The 20,710-nt window shown below is 35.1% G+C and overlaps 2 long non-coding RNA genes across 4 annotated transcripts in view; one reads left to right on the plus strand and one right to left on the minus strand.

Moving 5' to 3' along the window:
- The window catches only part of LOC105488911 (uncharacterized), a 320,242-nt gene that overhangs the window by 195,272 nt on the left and 104,260 nt on the right, over window positions 1–20,710 (minus strand). The gene's annotated exons all lie outside the window — the stretch shown is intronic.
- Window positions 1–20,710, plus strand: part of LOC105488910 (uncharacterized) — a 72,912-nt gene that overhangs the window by 51,492 nt on the left and 710 nt on the right. The window lies entirely within an intron of this gene.

A 20,710-nucleotide genomic window follows, 5' to 3' on the forward strand; every position in this document is an offset into this window, starting at 1 on the left:
TATGGATCAAAAGAATCATTATTGTTAAAATGACCATAGTGCACAAAGCAATATATAGATTCAGTGCAATCCCTAAGTATTTTCTATTTTCACAGAGATTAAGAAAAATGCTAAAATTTGTATGAAAACAAAAAGGGGCTCAAATAGCCAAAGGAAACCTGAACAAAGAAGAACAAAGCTGGAGGCATCACCCTGCCTGACTTCAAAATATATTACAAGTCTATTGCACCCCAAACAGCATGGTATTGATATAAAAATAGACACATAGACAAATGGAACGGAATAGATAGTCCAGAAATAAATCCATGCATTTACAAGCAACTGTGTTTTATTTTTGTTGTTGTTGTTTTAATATAAAGTTGCCAAGAACACACAATGGGGAAAGGACATCCTTTTCAAAAAGTGGTGCCAGGAAAATTGGATATCCATATACAGAAGAATGACTTAAATATAATACCCAAAACTATAAAACTACTAGAGAAAAACATAGGGAAAATGCTTTAAGACATTGGTCTTGGGAAACATTTCATGGCTGATACTGCAAAAGCACAGACGACTATAACAAAAATAGACAAGTAGGACTAAATTAAACTAAAAGCCTTCTTCACAGCAAAGGAAAAAATGCACAGAGTAAAGAAACAATCTGTTGAATGGGAGAAACTTCTACGAACTATTTATCTGACAAGGGACTAATTAATATCCAGAATATACAAGGAACTAAAGCAACTCAACAACCAATATCAAATAATCCCATTAAAAAATGTATTAAGGACATGAATGCAATTTTTAATAAGACATACAAATGGCTATCAGGTATATAAAAAAATAATCGACATCACTAATCATTAGGGAAATGCAAATCAAAACCAGAATGCAATACCATTTTATCCAAGTTAGAATGGCTATTACTTAAAAATCAAACAACAAAAAAGCACAGATACTGTCAAGGATGAGCAGAAAAGGGAACTTTTGTACACTGTTGGTGGGAATGTAATTTAGTACAACCACTGTGGGAAACAGTATGGAGTTTTCTCAAAAAAAAATTAATACTATGTTCTTATCCAGCAATTCCACTATTGGGTATTTATCCAAAGGAAAAGAAATCTGTATATCAAAAGAATATTGCAACACTCTACAATAGCAAAGATTTGGAATCAACCCAAGTGTCATTGGTGGATTAATAAATTTAAAAATGTGGTATATATACACAACAAAATACTATTGGGCTATCAAAATGAATAAAATCATGTTACTTGCAGAAATATGGGTGGAGCTTGAAGGCTATTATGTTAATTTAAATAAGTCAGACACAAAAAGACAGATACCACATTTTCTTACTCATGTGAGAGCTAAAATACTGATTTTCTGGGCTGGGTGCCATGGCTAATGCCTGTAATCCCAGCACTTTGCGGGCGGATCACGAGGTCAGGAGATTGAGACCATCCTGGCTAACACGGTGAAACCCCATCTCTACTAAAAACACAAAAAAATTAGCGGGGCGTGGTGGTGGGCACCTGTAGTCCCAGTTACTTGGGAGGCTGAGGCAGGAGAATGGCGTGAACCCGGGAGGCGGAGCTTGCAGTGAGCCGAGATCGTGCCACTGCCCTCCAGCCTGGGCAACAGAGCGAGACTCCATCTCAAAACAAAACAACAAACAAACAAACAAAAAAACTGATTTTCTGTAATTAGAAAATAGAATGTTATATAATGATATATACCACAGGTTGGGAAAGGTGCAAGAGTGAAAGGGGGGATAAAGAAAGATTGATTTGTGAATATAAACATATAGTCAGATAGAAAAGATAACCCCAATATTTGATAGTAGAGTAGGGTGATTATAGTCAGCAACATTGTATAGTATATTTCAAAGTAGCTAGAAGAAAGGACTTGAAATGTTACCAACACATAGAAATGGTAAATACTCAAGGTTATGGATATACCAAACACCCCCTCACGTGATCAATACATTTTCTTTTTTTTTTTTTTTTTGAGACTGAGTCTCACTCTGTCGCCCAGGCTGGAGTGCAATGGCATGATCTCGGCTCACTGCAACCTCCGCCTTCCAGGTTCAAGCGATTCTCCTGCCTCAGCCTCCCGAGTAGCTCGGATTACAAGCTTGCACCACTATGCCCAGCTAGTTTCATATTTTTTAGTAGAGACGAGGTTTCTCCATGTTGGTCAGGCTGGTCTTGAACTTCCGACCTCAGGTGATCTGTCTGCCTCGGCCTATCAAAGTGCTGGGATTACAGGCGTGAGCCATGGTGCCCAGCTTACACTTTCTATACATGTAACAAATACTAACATGTACTCCATAAATATGTAAAATATTTTATATCAAGAAAACACACTCCATCAGCAGTACACACCACCAGAGAAGAAATACGACTAAGGGGAAGAGTGGAGAGAGATGGTTGAAGTAATTTGCAAACACTGGATACAGGTTATCCAGGAAAGCCAGACTGGAAGGACTTGAAGCAAGGAAGTGATAATGATGCGAAGGAAATTTTTGATAAGAGAAAATAAAATAATAAACTTACAGATTGAATGTAGTGCATAAAAAAGGAATAAAGTTATACATTTATTGAATTTTAAATACTAAATATATAAACTCTCATTTAATCCTCACAAGAATCCTGGAATGCATTATAATACACTATTATATTCTCATTTTATATATGAGAAACTGAGGCACTGAGAGGCAAAGTTATTCAAAGTCATGAAAAGTGAAGTCAAACGTAGGCTATCCAAGCCTTTGCTATACTAAACCACGTTCCAGATTTCTAGTTTGGGTTACTGGGTAGCTGGGGTTGGATTAACTCAGATGAGGACTATAAGAAAATAATGCTTTGCTATCCCTCCCCTAACCCCCAACCTCCCGACAGGCCCCAGTATATGATGTTCCCTTCCCTGTGTCCATGTGTTTTCATTGTTCAACTCCCACTTATGAGTGAGAACATGCGGTGTTTGGTTTTCTGTTCCTTGTTAGTAACCTTTTTAATCTGTAAATATATATATATACACACACACACACACACACACACACACACACACACACACACACACACACAGACACATACACACACACATATAAAGAGAGAGAAAAACATTTTAAAAAGCAAACACTTTCCCTTAACAATCTTCTCAATAAATTAGTTATATTATTCCTGATACTCCTGGTATAGGCCAGGGTTTATTTACACACATAGACACACATTTGCTGCTGGTCAGAATCTGCAGGCAAACAAGGACAACACAAGAGTGTCACTGGCAAGGCTGAAAGACAAACTCACAGTGGATCTAGCAGCAAATTAGATTAATTAATGAACTCTAAGAACTAGTTTGATCCAGCAGCTCAGGACATACCCTGAGCCACTTGCTATTGAGATTACAAGAAAAAAAGTGTATTTATATTATCTTTTGAGATTATTTGGCTTTTCTACCTATCCAGCATGTCCTGGACTCACTGGGTCACCAAAATATCTATTGGATATTACTCTATTTCCCCTAATTATTTTAGTTTCTTTTAAATCCGCCTTTCTTTTGAGCTAATTAACTTTCATTTTTTTCATGATCTCTTTCTTATGAAAATGGCTCAATACAAGGCCCAGAAATAGCATTCGTTCCTGGGAATGCCATTTGTATTAGGTTGGTGCAAAAGTAATTGCGGTTTTTGCTATTAAAAGTATGGCATAAACTGCAATTACTTCTACACCAACCTAATAGTTCTAGTGTCTATTCTTGACAATTAGTTAGACTTACTAACATATGCAAAGACATATAGCAACATCCAGACCACACCAAAAAGATGTCACATATCTAGGTACATTTGAAGGAGCTAGCATACCAGTGATTGCTTTCTTATGTTCAGATTGCAAAAAAAGTATCAGATTTAAAAGTGTTAGTAACACTTGTTTTTGACTGCTTCCTCATGCAGAAAGATTTATAATAGGGCAAAAAAAAAAAATTCAGCCCTCATACCCCTAAAGTGTTCCCAAGTCCCCTTCCACTCCAATGTATAACATTGATATACAAATAATATATGTACCCCCTGTAAATATTAAATGTTAAGAGTATTTCAATTTAAAGTTTTAATTGTATGTGTGTCCTAAGCAAGTACAGTATTTACCCAAAGATGTGATAGTGCCAAAGGATGTATTTGTTACTCAGGGTAAGAAGAAGAAAGGGAATTTTATCTGATTCCTACTCTGAGCCAGGTGCTCTGGATTTGTTCCTTGTTTAGTCTATGCAATAATCCTTTACACCATAGGTACTATTATCACTGTGTTATATATAAAAAACCTGAGGGTGTAATACTTAAGTATCTTGCTTAGGGTCTGAAATTCAGAACCAAGAAAAATTGACTTTAAAAATTATTTTCTTTCTACCTTTACCAAAATAGGTTCTGTTCAATAGGACATTATAGGCTAATGAATAAAAGAGAAAAAATACACATGAAACAATTAATGAAAGGTAGTACAAAATAAGATTCATTTGTGTAGCACCAACAATATAGACAAAAAAACTTGCTAAGAGAAAAATCTATGAATATTGGGAAAAAGTTTATTTACAGATCTGGCACAAATGTGATATGAATGAGGAAGTCTGCCTAATTCAGAGTTATTTACCTGTGAATTCGAATACAGTGTTGCATTAGTTTCTTATGGCTACTGCAACAAATTAACACAAATGTGGTGGCTTAAGATAAGACAAATATATTATTTCACAATATGGATCAAGGTTGTTAGTAGGGCCACGCCCCTGGAGGTTTTAGGGGAGAATTCATTCCTTGCTCCTCCTAGCTCCTGGAGGCTGCCACCATTTTTGATTTGCCACTGCACCCTTCTAATCTCTGCCTTTGTAATCATATCACCTCTTCTGTGTCTTTTGTGCAAAATCTCCTTCAACCTCCTTTTTATAAGGATACATGAGATTGCACTGTGGATTCACTTGCAAAATCCAGGCTAATCTCCATATCTCAATATTCTTAATCACATCTGCAAAGACTGTTTTCTTAATCATATTAGATAAAATTCCCAGATTCCAGGCAATGAATTTTTTTAAGCAGAAAGGAAATTTTTTTATGCCTACCTCAGGTGTCTTTTTGAAAAAGAAACTGAAGAACTCTTTAACAGAATACAAGTTTGACGCTGCACTGCATTCTGTTGGTTCCACACTCAGAGTCCTTACCAGGCCAGTGAACCACCCCCAGCTGCTGTGAGGGTTGGGTGCTAACTGCTCACAGCAGTTCCTCCTGTGAAGAATTATCTTCTCCTAATGGGAGATGCCTCACTCCCAGTCTGAGCCAATGACTGATTCAGGAGAACAAAGGCCAGCTCTGCTGCCCAAATAGGAATAACTAAAAATGCCAGCTTAAATATATCATTCTATTTTAGCAAAATTTTGTTATGTAGGAACCAAAATCTGCATCTAGCCAACACAAATATTATACTCCTCAACACAAATAAAATCTCAAAGGGTACATATTGAATTATAGAATCAAAATAACACACCTTCTGTTTCTTTGTCTTTGCTACCATTATGTTATGATTGTTGACTTCAAATATGTGGTTTCAGTGAAGGACTACATAGACCCACAGTGATAGAAACTTGGCCCCAATTAAGTATGACAATTCTATCCTTTACCAACGAACTCTCCAAATTAACACATGTGGTTGATTCTGTATGTCTTGGGAGTCACTATCTAAATGGGAATATTTCAAACTAACTGCCATGTAGAATATAATACTTACTAAAGGATAATTTTTTAAAATGGTCAAAATGGAAGCTTATACACATATCATACAGACTCAACAGAAACAAAAACAATTATCTAAATGTAGAGCTCAGATCAACCAAAGATTTTGGGGGTAAGAATTATAGATATAGAGCAATAATAAAACTGTTCTTTAGTTCGGCTTTATTAACACTTTTAATTTTTTTCAGACAATGCATTCCTTATTGTCTGCCCCCAGAGAAGAACATTTTTTCCCATCTGCAATCCTATTCTTGGTATTAACTGATAGATAATTTTGTTCAAGGAAAAATGAATCCTAATGACTTTTTTTTTCTTTTTTTTTTTTTAAGATGGTGTTTCACTCTTGTTGCCCAGGCTGGAGTGCAATGGCGTGATCTCAGCTCACCACAACCTCTGCCTCCTGGGTTCAAGCGATTCTTGTGTCTCAGCCTCCCAAGTAGCTGGGATTACAGGCATGCACTACCATGCCCAGCTAATTTTGTATTTTTTTTTTTTTTAGCAGATATGGGGTTTCTCCATGTTGATCAGGCTGGTCTCGAACTCCCGACCTCAGGTGATCCACCTACCTTGGCCTCCCAAAGTGCTGGGATTATAGGCATGAGCCACCAAACCCGGCCCCTAATAACTTTTTAATTAAAATACTATGAAAAAACTGTTAGAAGGAAATGAAGTAAAACACAATTAAATATTTTTTTTTACTACTGTAGAATTTCTTAGATCTTTACCATGCAAAAATACATTACAACACCTTAATGAAAACTTTCACAGACTTTTTTTTTTAAACACAAAATTTTTTCTTGCAGAGCATCTGGAGAGACTAATACTTCAAGGATAACGCTTAGGAAAACACAGCTGTAATGAAATTTTCTCCAGTTTATAAATAATTTTATAAAGTTTGGTAGTGGCATTAATATTTAACATTTTTTGAAAGCTATAGTCAAAGCAAAAAGAAAAGAAAAGAGAACAAGTAATGAGTTAAACCTAGTGGAAAGAATAATACAAAATTATTGCAATGATGTCATCACATTTGTTTTTTAAAGCTTCCAGATGATTAACTATAATAGAATTAACAACAAAGCCTAGTAAAATACCTAATTAAAAAGGTACCAGCCTTCCTATATATCACTAAAGTCCCATTAGAATTTACAATATATTGAAATTTCCTAAAATAAAAACAAAGTATTATATATATATATATATTATAGAAATAACCGATTTTAATGGGGAATGACTGGAATTTACATAAACAAAGCCACAACATTTCTATGAGCTATGAAAATTTAAATAAAGAAACAGCATTTTGCTAGATGGAAATATTGAATTTTTAAAAAGATTTTACTTATGCTTAAAATTATTTTGCATTGGCTGCCATCATATTAAAGACACCAAGAGAAAGTTATTTGGATTTTGACAAAAATAATTTTAAGTTACTTGGAAAAAAATCAGATAAACCATTTTGAAAAGGGGAAATAAAACACTTGCACAGTCGATTATTCTACAATGAATCATTTTAAAAAGTATAGCAAATAAATGAGTGATTTATGGTTATAACAGATCAGTGAGCTAACATAAGTAGTTCTGATATGGACCAGAGACTATATAATAATATAATACATAATATACATGTGATATGATACAAAAAGCATTACAAAACAACACAGTGAAGGAATAGAGATATTTTAATAAAGGCTAGAACACACGTTGTCCTGTAAATTCTGATCATCAGACAGATATGTATATACTTATATAGTAATTTTTATGTACTTGCATATAGTATAGTTTTATATATAAGAGAGAGGCTATGCTCAGATTGTTGCAAACATCTTGAGACAGTGGTAAAGGAAAGTGCTAACTGATTAAAGCATATAAAATATAGCTATCAGTTTATAGATTTATAAATTTATATAAATTTATATAAATATAAAATATAGCTATCAGTTTATAGATTGATATATAAATCTGTAAATATATACATATATATAAATCTATATATCCTTTTACATATCCTCTCTTTCCAAAACCTTTGGAAGATACAACACACACAAACAAATAGCCAGGCCTCTGAACCGGAGCTAAGCCATTGTAACCCCTGTGACCTGCATGTATACATCCAGATGGCCTGCAGGAATCAAGAAGTCTGGAGCAGCCGAAAAACCACAAAAGAAGTGAAACAGCCAGTTTCTGCCTTAACTGAGTAACCAACCTTACGACATTCCACCATTATGACTTGTTCCAGCCCTACCCTAACTGATCTATCGGCTTTATGACATTCTTCTCCTGGACAATGGATCTCACGATCTCCCCAGCCTGCACCTTGTGACCCCCTCCCCTGCTGACAACACATAACCACCTTCAACTGTAAGTTTCCACTGCCTACCCAAGTCCTATAAAGCTGCCCCTCTCCTGTCTCCCTTCGCTGACTGTCTTTTCGGACTCAGCCCACGTGCACCCAAGTGAATAGACAGCCTGGTTGCTTACACAAAGCCTGTTTAGGTGGTCTTCTATACGGACATGTGTGACACAAACAACTTAGATCTCTTCCCCCCCATAGCTTTATTGAGTTAGAACTGATAAATTAAAAATGTATACATTTAAGGTATACAATGTGATGTTTTTATATATGTACATATTGTGAAATACTTACAAAATCAAGCCAATTAACAGATCCATTACCTCTCATAGTTACCTTTTTGTTGCTGTTGCAAGAATACTTACGATCTAGTCTCTAAGCAAATTTCAAGTATACATTATTATTAACTATAGCCATTATGCTATGCATAATGCTATACATAAGATCTCAGAACTTATCTTTTTTTTGGAGTCTCTCTCTGTTGCTCAGGCTGGGGTACAATGGCGTCATCTTGGCTCACTGCAACCTCTGCCTCCCAGGTTCAAGCGATTCTCCTGCCTCAGCCTCCCAAGTAGCTTGGATTACAGGCACCTGCCACTGTGCCCAGCTAATTTTTGTATTTTTAGTAGAGATAGGGTTTCACCATTTTGGCCAAGCTGGTCTCAAACTCCTGACCTCAGGTGATCCACTTGCCTCGGCCTCCCAAAATGCTAGGATTACAGGCATGAGCCACCGCACCCGGCCAGAACTTATCTGTCTTATAACTGAAAGTTAGTGTCCTTCAACCAACATCTCCTTATTTCCCCCACCCCCACAACCTCTGGTAACCACTCCTATTTTCCACTTTTATAGATCCCACATATAAGTGATATCATACAGTATTTGTCTTTCTGTGTCTCATTTATTTCACTTAACATAATTTCTTCCAGGTTCATCCTTGTTGTCCCAAATGGCATGATTTATATATTTGAAACTAAATAATTTTATATTTTATTTTTTCATTTTATATTTCCTTTATCCATTCATTTGTGAATTAACATGTAGGTTGATTCCACATCTTGACAATTGTCAGTAATGCTGCAATGAACATGGAAGCATAGATATCTCTTTGACATACTGATTTCATTTCCTTGGAATAATACCCAGAGGTGGGATTGTTGAATAATATGGTAGTTCTTTTTAAAATATTCTGATAAACCTCTATGCTATTTTCCATAATGGTTGTGCCAATTGATGTTTCTACCAACAATGCACAGGGTTTCCATTTTCTCCACGTCCTTGCCAATATTTACTTTTTATTTTTCATTATAGCCATCATAAGAAATCTGATATTTGATTTGCAACGCAAGTACTCTCTCCCTTTCCATAGATTGCCTTTTCATTTTGTAGATTGTTTCCTTTGTTGTGCAGAAATTTTTTAATTCAATGGGGATGCCCTTATGTATTTTACTTTCACTTCCTATGGTTTTGGAGCTAAGTACAAAAAATCATTTCCAGGACTAATGTCAAGGAAGATTTTCCTTGTGTTTTCTTCTAGGAGTTTTGTGGTTTTAGGTCTCACATTTAAATATTTAATCTATTTTGTGTTGATTTTTTGTGTATGGTAGAAGATAGGAATCCAATTTTGTTGTTTTACATGTGGATAGGCAGTTTCTTCAATACCATTTATTAAGGAGACTGTCCTTTCTTTATTGTGTATTCTTCATGCTTCTGTTGAAGATTAGTTGATCATACATGTGTAGGTTTATTTTTGGATTTTCTATTCTGTTCCGTTAATCTATGTGTCTGCATTTAAGGCCAATACCATTCTGTTTGGTTATCATAGATTTAAAGTTTTTTTTTTTTTTTTTTTGAGACGGAGTCTCACTCTGTTGCCCAGGCTGGAGTGCAGTGGCGCAATCTCGGCTCACTGCAAGCTCCGCCTCCGGGGTTTATGCCATTCTCCTGCCTCAGCCTCCCGAGTAGCTGGGACTACAGGCACCCACCACCGTGCCTGGCTAGTTTTTTGTATTTTTTTTTAGTAGAGACGGGGTTTCACCGTGTTAGCCAGGATGGTCTCGATCTCCTGACCTCGTGATCCGCCCGTCTCGGCCTCCCAAAGTACTGGGATTACAGGCTTGAGCCACCGAGCCTGGCCTAAAGTATATTTTGAAGTCAGATAGTGTGATGGTTTCAGCTTTGTTCTTTTTGTTCAAAATTACCTTGGCTATTTGGGTTCTTTTGTGGATCCACATGCATTTAGGAATTTTTTCTATTTCTGTGAAAAATGATATTGGAATTTTGATTATGATCTCACTGAAATTGTAGATCACTTTCTGTAGTATGGACATTTTGACAATATTTATTCTTCCAATCCATGAACACAAGATAACTTCCAATTTCTTTTACAGATGTTTTATAGTTTTAAGTGTATAGAGTTTTCAACTACAAAGTCAAATGTATTTGCAAGTAGTATATTCTTTTGGATGTTATTGTAAATAGGATTGTTTTATTAATTTCTTTTTTAGATAGTTTGTTGTTAGTGTATAGAAACAAAACTGATTTTGTGTGCTCAGTTTATATCCTGCAGCTTTATTGAATTACAACTGAAAATTTTGATCTAGAAAAACATACGAAAGTAAATCTATAAATTAAAAAAAACTATAAAATATATTAAAAATAGCTTAAAATGCAAGTAACTTGTAAATGATTATGTCATGGGTAAATTTTAAAGATGAAATGAATAAATAATTTATCTGTAGAATAATTTAAAGATATGTACAAAAGTAAAAAATGGAGTTTAGAAGAAAAGTTTTCAGAATATACACTGCTAAAAACATACTGTGTTAAATCAGTATCATGAAAACAATAACATGCAAAGGTTTAGAAAGTCAATTAAAAGAGAAAAGAATATAAATGACTAACAAAAAACTTATTTCCACTTATAGACAGATAAATGAAAAAACATAGGAAATACAATGAGATCTCATTTTTCAGCTATCAAATTGACACAGGTTAGAAACAGTAATGATAATCAAAGCTCACTAGGCCCACTTAAGAATAGCCAATGATGAGAGTGTAAATTGCTAGAGGCGACCTAGAGGGCATTTTAGCAATATTTATCAAGAGCTTTCAAAAAGGTTTATGCACTTTGATGTAGTAATTTTACTTCAAGGAATCTGCTATGAAAATAATATGTTCAGATATAGAAACATCATATGGAAATTTATCCAAGTGGAAGTTTTTTCTTCCTTTGTGTGTGTGTGGTTTTAGAATAGCAAAATTTTGGAAATATTCCATATTTCAGGAAGAAAATAATTATGTAAAAGTATGTGATTCATCTATGAGATACATCATTATGCAGCTACTAAAATTATGTAAATGAATGTTGTTGATATTAGAATATATGATGAAACATTGCAAGAAAAAGCACACCAAGTTTATTCATGCATAAAGAAAAATGAAAGACACATTATTTTTAAATATTTTAATGTTCTTTTACTTTTCTATAATTTCTAAGCTCTATAGACTGAGCACATAAAAACTTTATTATCAGAAAACAAAAAAAAAATTTAGAATAAATAAAAAATTGTGTGTTGTCATATAAAGGAATTTGAAAACTTAAATTTTGAATCAATTTCCTGGATGGTATATTATATTTTCTGTCACTAGTCATAGAAAATACAGTCATGTCACCAACATTGGGAAATTGGAAGCTTCTGACTCTCCCTCCACACACAGATGTACCAAATAAACATCTATCCATAAATCAGCACCCTCTGCGAGAAAATCAGAGAGCAATTGAGGGAATCCTACCCATTGAACCACTGAGCAAACATGCACATTGAGTACGTAGGAGAAGCCAAGGCACACTTGCATGGACCACACGTTGGGCACTGCAACATAAAATTGGGAAACAATTCTCCAACACCTAGTTTCCCCTCTGTGGTGAAGGGGGTCTGGGTCTTAATAGGGCCTAACGCCCAAGTTTCTCCATGGTTTGACTTCTTGTTTTTTTTTTTTTGAGACGGAGTCTCGCTCTGTCACCTAGGCTGGAGTGCAGTGGCCGGGTCTCAGTTCACTGCAAGCTCCGCCTCCCGGGTTCATGCCATTCTCCTGCCTCAGCCTCCCGAGTAGCTGGGACTACAGGCGCCCGCCACCTTGCCCAGCTAGTGTTTTTTTGTATTTTTTTTAAGTAGAGACGGGGTTTCACCGTGTTGGCCAGGATGGTCTCGATCTCCTGATCTCATGATCCGCCCGTCTCGGCCTCCCAAAGTGCTGGGATTACAGGCTTGAGCCACCATGCCGGGCCCATGGTTTGACTTCTAATTCACCAACTGTGTGAGCAGAGGGGAGTAGACACATTCATGTCTCTCAAGACTCTAGGAAACAAAGTGGGTTAAGGACATACCAGGACTTCCAGGGACTTTATTCTCCAAGGAGTAGTGCAGAGAAGTTATGTGTAAAAGACACAATCCTTTGCTTCCCCCGGAAGGGGTTTGTGAAATACCCCTGCAGTGGCTGCAGGTAGCCTGACTTCTAACCAACTTGCATCAGGTAGTTAAAAGAGGTAGTCAATTATCAACCTGGGGGCAACCAGAGTAAAGTTTACAACCACAGCAAACACCCCAACTCTTATAACATCTGCCTACCTGACTGAATCATAAATCTCCTAGCTCTGGGAGCAGAAAGGACTGGCATACTCCTGTGTCTCTCTAAACCACAGGTGAAAAAAAAAATGCAGTAACCTTGGTTTTGCACAAGTGTATGGGCTCTTTAAGGTATTACATCCCCTAGGATTGGTGCAAAGAAGAGGCCTAAAAACAACAACAAATAAACAACTCCCTGTTTCTCCCTAGAAGAGACCCAGAACATACTCTGAGAAGGTTCAGTTGTTAAAGTTGCCTCCTAAAAGCCTCCTATTCTAAACCTAGTTGCTCTGGGCACAGAGGGACTAGGCATATGTGAATCTCCCTTGATCCCAAAAAAAGAGGTGGTCTTAAATGGATATCTCCTAACTCTGGAAACAGAAAGGGCTGGCATATGCATGTGTCTCTCTAAACCCAGGTTAAAAAAAAAAAAAGGCAGTGATCATGTGACCATGGCTTTTGTACAAGCATGTAGGCTTGTAGGGTATTATATCCCCTAGGATTAGGGAAAAGAAGAGGCCTAAAAAACAGCAACAACAAATAACTCCCTGTTTCTCCCTAGAGGAGATCCAGAACATACAGGAGAAGCCCCAGTTGTTAAAGCTGCCTCCTAAAACACTCCATTCTAAACCTAGTAGCTCTGGCCTAGGCATATGTGAATCTCCCTTGATCCCAGAACAAAGAAGTGGTCTTAAATGGACATCCAAACACTTCCAGGCCCTATACCCACTTGAAGTATGCAGAAAAGGGGGCAGGAACATGAAGCTCTCACGTTCTTTCTGAAAGTGGCTTATGACACATATTCTCAGTGGCTAATTGATGGCCTACACTCTTAATGAACTGCATCAAGGAGCTAACAGGGAATACAATCCAACAAATAACCAATCTAACTACAGTAGCCAGAGCCAGAGCTTGACACTTCATAAAACCCACCTTTCCCAGTTCACCCAAGAGATAAATCCAGGCACATCCAGTCTTTCTGAAAGGAGTTTGGCCATGCACCAAGCACCACAACTTCCATAGCTTTCACCTAAGGGACAGTGTCCTTAATGAAGTATTTCTGGACTTCAAGGGAACACTGTAATCATGAGTGACCCAAGACCACAGAAAACAAACAGATGAACATATAACAAGCTTATTTCCAGCATCTATCCTTTCAGAAGCAGAAGGTGTAGCCTGAACATGAATACAGGTATTAGCCACAGGTCCTCTTCCCTGGCTTAGTCTAGATAAAGAGGGGGAAAATGCCCTCATTCGGCCTCACTATGAAAATAGAAGTTACTAGAACTCACTTCCAGCATCCCAATCTTTCCAGGTACCTCTAAAATATATGGCTCCTCTTATATCATTTTTTAGGGTATGAACAAGATGGGACATATTCTAAGCCCCAGGTAGGCACCAAAAACAAAGATAACGGTCCTGGCAAAAAAAAAAAAAAAAAAGAAACAAAAAAGAAAAAAGATTAGAGGGGCACCTTAAAATCTCTGGAAGGAAAAATTGGTTAAAAAAAAAAAACAAAAAAAAAACCTTACAAATAATGCTAGTTTAACAAGGTTGAGATAAATTGTTTTCTTATCTAATATATAGAAACCAACACAAAGAAGTGAGTAAAATAAAAAAAACAAGGGAATGTATTTCAAACAAAAGAAAAAGATGACTTTCTGAAACTGATCTAGAAAACAGAATTTTGTGATTTACTCAAAAGGAATTCAAAATAGTTGTCATAAAGATGCTCACAGAGGTCAAGACAGCATTGCAAGAACAAGTTGAGACCTCAAATGGGAGATAATAAATATTTTAAAATACCAAATAGAAATCATGCATCTCCATAATGCTGTAAACAAACTGAAAAATTTAATAGAGGAGTTCAACAACAGGCTAGATCAAGCAGAAAAAAAGGATCATTTAATGTGAGGAAAGACCCCTGGAAATCATACAATTTGAGGAGTTTTAAAAAAGAATAAAAAGGAGTGAAAATGGCTTATGAGACTTATGGGACACTATCAAGCAGAACAATTTATGAATAATTGGCATGCCAGAAATAGAAAAAGGGACAGAAAACAAATTCAAAGAAGTAATGGTAGACAATTTTCCAACTCAGAGGAAAGAATTACAATGCTCAATTCAACAAGCCCATTGGACACCAAATAAAATGAACTAAAAGAGATCCTTGGCCAGGAGCGGTGGTTCACGCTTTTAATCCCAACACTTTGGGAAGCTGAGGCGGTTGGATCACTTGAGGTCAGAAGTGCTAGACCAGCCTGGCCAACATGGTGCAACCCTGTCTGTACTAAAAATTAAAAAAATTAGCCAGGTGTGGTGGCAAGAGCCACCTCCACTGGGGAGGCTGAGGCAGGAGAATCACTTGAGCCAGGCAGGCGGAGGTTGCAGTAAACTGAGATTGCATCACAGCACTCCAGTCTGGGCAACAGAGTGAGACTCAGTATTAAAAAAAAAAAAAAAGAAAAAAAAGAGATTCTTACCATGACATATCTTAGTCAAATTGTCAAAAATTAAAGACAAAGACAGAGTGTCAAAAGAATCAAAGGAAAAGTGAATCATCATGTATAGGGAAACCCCCTGTAAGATTATCAGTAGACTTCTCAGAAGAAACCTTGTAAAACAGAAGAAAGTGGGATAATATATTCAAAATCCTGAAAAAAAGAAACTTCCAACCAAGAATAATATACCCAGCAATTCTGTCTTTCAAAACTGAAGGGACTTATGTTCAGAAGAACAAAAGCTGAGAGAGATTATCACCAGTAGACCTACATTATAAAAATGTTAAATTAAGTTTTCAGGCTATAGGAAGAAAGCACTAATTCATTACATAAAATGATATGAAAATACCAAACTCACTGGTAAAAATTTATACATTGTCAAATCCTAAACACTAATACTGTAAGAGCAGTAGTAAAAACAATTATATCTCTAGTACAAAGGTCAAAGGGTAAAACTATTAAAATAATGGTACAATAATCTCTTAAGAGATTAATATTATTAAAAGATGTAAAATACGACATTATAAACATAAAACTTTGGAAAAGGGGGCAAAAGTGGATAGTTTATGTATGCAATCAAAATTAAGCTTTTAGTACCTTTATAACATGTTATAGGTATGTTTTATGTAAACCTCAATGTAACCACAGAACATAACCTTGTAATATACACAAAAAAGAACCAAAGCAAACCACTACAGAAAGACATCAAACCACAAAGGAAGAAAGCAAGAGAAGAAGAAAGCAGGACAGATCTACAAAACAACCAGTAAAAAATTTTTAAAGTGTCAGAAGTAAGCCAATTCCCATCAATAAAAACCTTGAATAAAAATGAATTAAATTATCCAATTAAAAGAGAGTGGCTGCATGAATAAAAAGCTAAGAGCCATCTATAAGCTGCCCACAGGAGACTCATCTAACCTGTAAGAAAAACATAGACTGAAAATGAAGAGATAGCAAAAGATATTCCACACAAATCAAATCCAAAAGAGAGTAGGAGTAGCTATGCCTGTATCAGATAAAATAGACTTTGAGTCAAAAACTATAAAAAGAGAGAAAGCAGGTCATTATAAAATAATTAAAGAGTCAATTCAGCAAGACTAATATATGCACCCAACTCTGGAACAACCAAATATGTATAGCAAATATTAATATATCTAAAGTGAGAGACAGACTGCAATACAATCATAGTTTTGAACTTCAACATCCCACTTTCAGCAATGGACAGATCAACCAGACAGAAAATCAACAAAGAAACACTGGAATTAAACTACAATCTAGACTGAATGGACCTAAGCAATATGTACACAACATTTTATCTGATAGATGCAAAATACACATTATTTTTATAAGCATGTAGAATATTCTTCAGGATTCAAGACAAAATGTCACATGATAGGTCACAAGAAAATCTCAACAAATTTTAAAAATTGGAAACATGTCAAGCATCTTTCCAGATCACAGTGGAATAAAACTAGCAGTCAATAAAATAAGCTTTGGAAACTATAAAAATATTTGGAAATTAAACAACATGCTTCTGAATGACCAATGTGTCAATGAAGAAATTAAGAAGGAAATTTTTTAAAAGTTGAAGGAAATGAAAATGGAAACATAACATACCAAAATCTAAAGGAAGTACTAAGAACAGTACTAAGGAGGAAGTTTATAGCAATAAATGCCTACATCAAAAAGGTAAAAAGATTTCTAACGAACAACTGAATATGGCACCCTAAGGAACCAGAAAAGGAAGAAAAAACAAAAAGTCATAGAAGGAAAGACAAAGATCAGAAATAAATACAATTGAGACGTAAATACAAAATATCAATAAAATAAAAAGTTAAAAAACAAACAAACAAACAAAATCCAGAAACCTTTAGCTAGAGTAACTAAGAAAAATAGAAGAGCCAAATAAATAAAATTGGAGACAAAAAAGGAAACTTTAAAACTAATGCTACAGAACTACAAAGGATAATTAGAGCAACCTTACACTAACAAATTGGAAAACCTAGAAGAAATTGATAAAATCCTGGACACACACAACCTACCAAGAGTCAACCATGAAGAGACAGAAAACCTAAACAGACAAATAACAAGAAATAAGATTAAATCGGTAATTTAGAAAACTCCCCAAAAGAAAAGCCTAGGAACAGATGCCTTTGTAACTGAATTCTGCCAAACTTTTAAAGAATTAACACTAATTCTTCTCAAACTACTCCAAAAAATTGAAGGAAATGTAATTCTTCCAAATGCATTCTATGAGGCCAGCATTATTCTGATACAAAAGCCAGACAAGGACAAAAGAAAACAACAACAACAATGAAAAAAAATAAAAAACAAAAAAACTACAGGTCAATATCTCTAATAAAAAAGATGTAAAAATGTTCAACAAAATACTAGCAAACTGAATCCAACAGTACATCAGAAAGATTAGTCACTGTGATTAAGTAAAATTTAATCCCAGGAATGACGTTATTCACAGAAACAAAATATAATTAATATGTGCATGAAACCACAAAAGACTTCAAATAAAGCAATTCTGAGCAAAGAGAACAAAGCTGAAGGCATCACATTATCTGGCTTCAAAATATACTACAAAGCTATAGTAAAAAAAAAAAAACAGTATCATATTGGCATGAAAACAGAATAGAGACCAGAAATAAATCCACATATTTACTGCCAACTGATTTTCACTAAATGTGCCAAGATCACACATTAGGGAAAGAACCAGTCCTTCCAATAAATGGTGCTGGAAAAACTGGATATCCGTATGCAGAAGAATTGAATGAGACCCCTAGCTTTCATGATTTCAAAAATCAAAGCAAAATTTAAGACTTAAATATAAAACTCCAAACAATGAAACTACTAGAAAAAAAATCATATGGAAAATGTTTCAGGACATTAGTCTGGGCAAAGGATTTTTGGGTAGGAACTCATAAACAGACAAGAAAAGCTAAAATAGACAAATGAGATTACATCAAACTAAAAAACTTCTGCACAGCAAAGGAAACAATCAAAAGAGTGAAGAATCAACTGAAAGAATGGGAGAGAATATTTGCAAGCTATCCATCTGACAAGGATAAACATCCAGTATATATAAAGAACTCAAACAACTCAACAGCAAAACAATAAATAATCTCATATAAAAATAGCCACATGATCTGAATAGACACCTATCAAAATAAGACATACAAATGGCCAAGTATATGAAAAAATGCTCAACATCACTAATCACTAAAGAAATGTAAATCAAAACCACAATGAGATATTATCTCACCACAGTTAAAATAATTATTATCAAAAGGACAAAAATGTTGGTGAGAGTGTGAGAAAGCAAAACCCTTATATGCTATTAATGGGAATGTAAATTAGTACAACCATTATGGAAAACAGTATGAAGTTTCTCAAAAAACTAAACATAGAACTACTATGTGATCCAGCAATCTCACTACTGGGTACATATCCAAAGGAAAGGAAATCAGTATATCAAATAGTTATCTGTATTGCCATGTTTATCACAACAGTATTCACAATATCCATGAAATGGAGTGAACCTAAGTGTCCATCGTCAGAAGAATGGATTAAGAAAATGTGGTATATATAAACAATGGAATATTATTCAGCCATAAAAATAATAAAATCCTGTCTTTTGCAACAACATGGATTAGCCTGGAGGACATTATGTTATGTAATATAAGCCAGGCACAGAAAGACAAATATCACACATTCTCACCCATATGTGTGAACTATAAAAGTAGGTCTCACAGAAGTGGAGATTAGAATAGTAGTTACCAGATGTTGGGAAGGGAAGGAGGAAGTAGGGATATTGGGTAAAAAATTACAGTTAGATAGGAGTAATAAATAATAGTGTTCTACAGCATAGGTGGGTAACCACAGTTTACAGTAATTTATTGTGTATTTCAAAGTAGCTAGAAGAGAGGGTTTTGTATGTTCCCAACACAAAGAAATGATAAATGTTTGAGGTGATGGATGTAATTGGCCTAATTTGATTATTACATATCGTACACATGTATCTCAATATCATATGTATCCCATAAATATGTACAATTATAGTGTATCAGCTTAACATTTTTAAAAAGACAAAACAACCCCCAAAAGCAAACAGAAAACAGACAACTAATAAACAACATAAAATCCAAAAACTAAACAGAAATCTTCATTATATAAAAGTGATTTTTAAGAAACAGAATTATAATCAATTTATATATAAAACATTTAAACAAACGATATTCTGGCTTAATGACTGAAACATTACCTCAGAGATCTAGTGTCATATTAGGGCATTATTTTACAAATAGAAGCTTTGAGTTTTGCCAATCTGAATTTAAAATGTCATCTTCATTAACATCACCTACGAACGTCATTTATCCCTGTCAAGGTTGGTAATGATACGCTAAATACTGATTGAGAAATATGATTGATCTCTTTTTGTTGTTGTAATCCAAAATTAGTTCAAGGAAGCTAAGTGTATAATATAAGCCTTTTTTCATATTTTAGCAATTACCTTTTTTCAATATGTCTTACAATTGTAAGATACTTCCTGACTAGAGCATTAGGTTATATGGAAACAAGAAAGGCAAGAACTTGACAAATTCCAAGAGGCACACTGTTTCATTGCTTGAAACACACTCCTGATTTATTTGCATTGCAATAACTAAACCCATCTTTACACATAACCTAATTACTACAATCATTCATTCTATAACGGCTCTTATTTCCCTGAGTTCTTTTCTCCTTCCAGATTCCAATTTGTAATGTCACCTCCATAAGGATTCATTATCTGGCATTCTGCACCCTGGCAGAGGGAATTTCTCTCTTCAAACTCCACTCTTCATGCATTTATATGTCTCTAGGCACTCTTGCCTGAAATATATCATGGCAGTCCTGCCTTTGTGAGGTGGGAAGCTTCCATACAAAAAAAAAAATCATTTTCTATGAAGAAGAGTTAAGCCAAAGGTATTCTTTTTTATGATGACATGTAGATTTCCCTTTAAAAGATAATCTTTCATTTCAAATATTTCAATACAGTGGTCCTGAATACAGTCATCCCTGATAACTACATTTTAGGTGCTCCAAAACTAATATGTGTTTACCATAAATTTCATTATTCACTGGATACTTTCATATTAATTTTTAAAAATTTACCTTTCATATTTCAAAACCTGGGGGCTGTCTAGACTTATCCCTAATTAAGCTTGGAGCAGTTACCGAAGGATGGAGCATCCAAATGGCACCCAAAGCTATCCTTTCTCTTCCTGCTATAGAAGTTCTGATATAGATCTTGTCTTTCTAGTGGTTTATTGAAGCCTCCCTACCACATGATCTTCCTGCCCACACTAATAGCAGCATTTTTCAAAAATATACAATTGATTACATCATATTCATATGAAAAAAAGTAATAGTTGCTGTGTTGATCAGAAGAAAGTCCACTAGCTGCAGTAACAAAGAAAATGTTTAAAAT

Source organism: Macaca nemestrina, chromosome 2 (genome assembly GCF_043159975.1).
Source record: "Macaca nemestrina isolate mMacNem1 chromosome 2, mMacNem.hap1, whole genome shotgun sequence".
Lineage (NCBI taxonomy): Eukaryota > Metazoa > Chordata > Mammalia > Primates > Cercopithecidae > Macaca > Macaca nemestrina.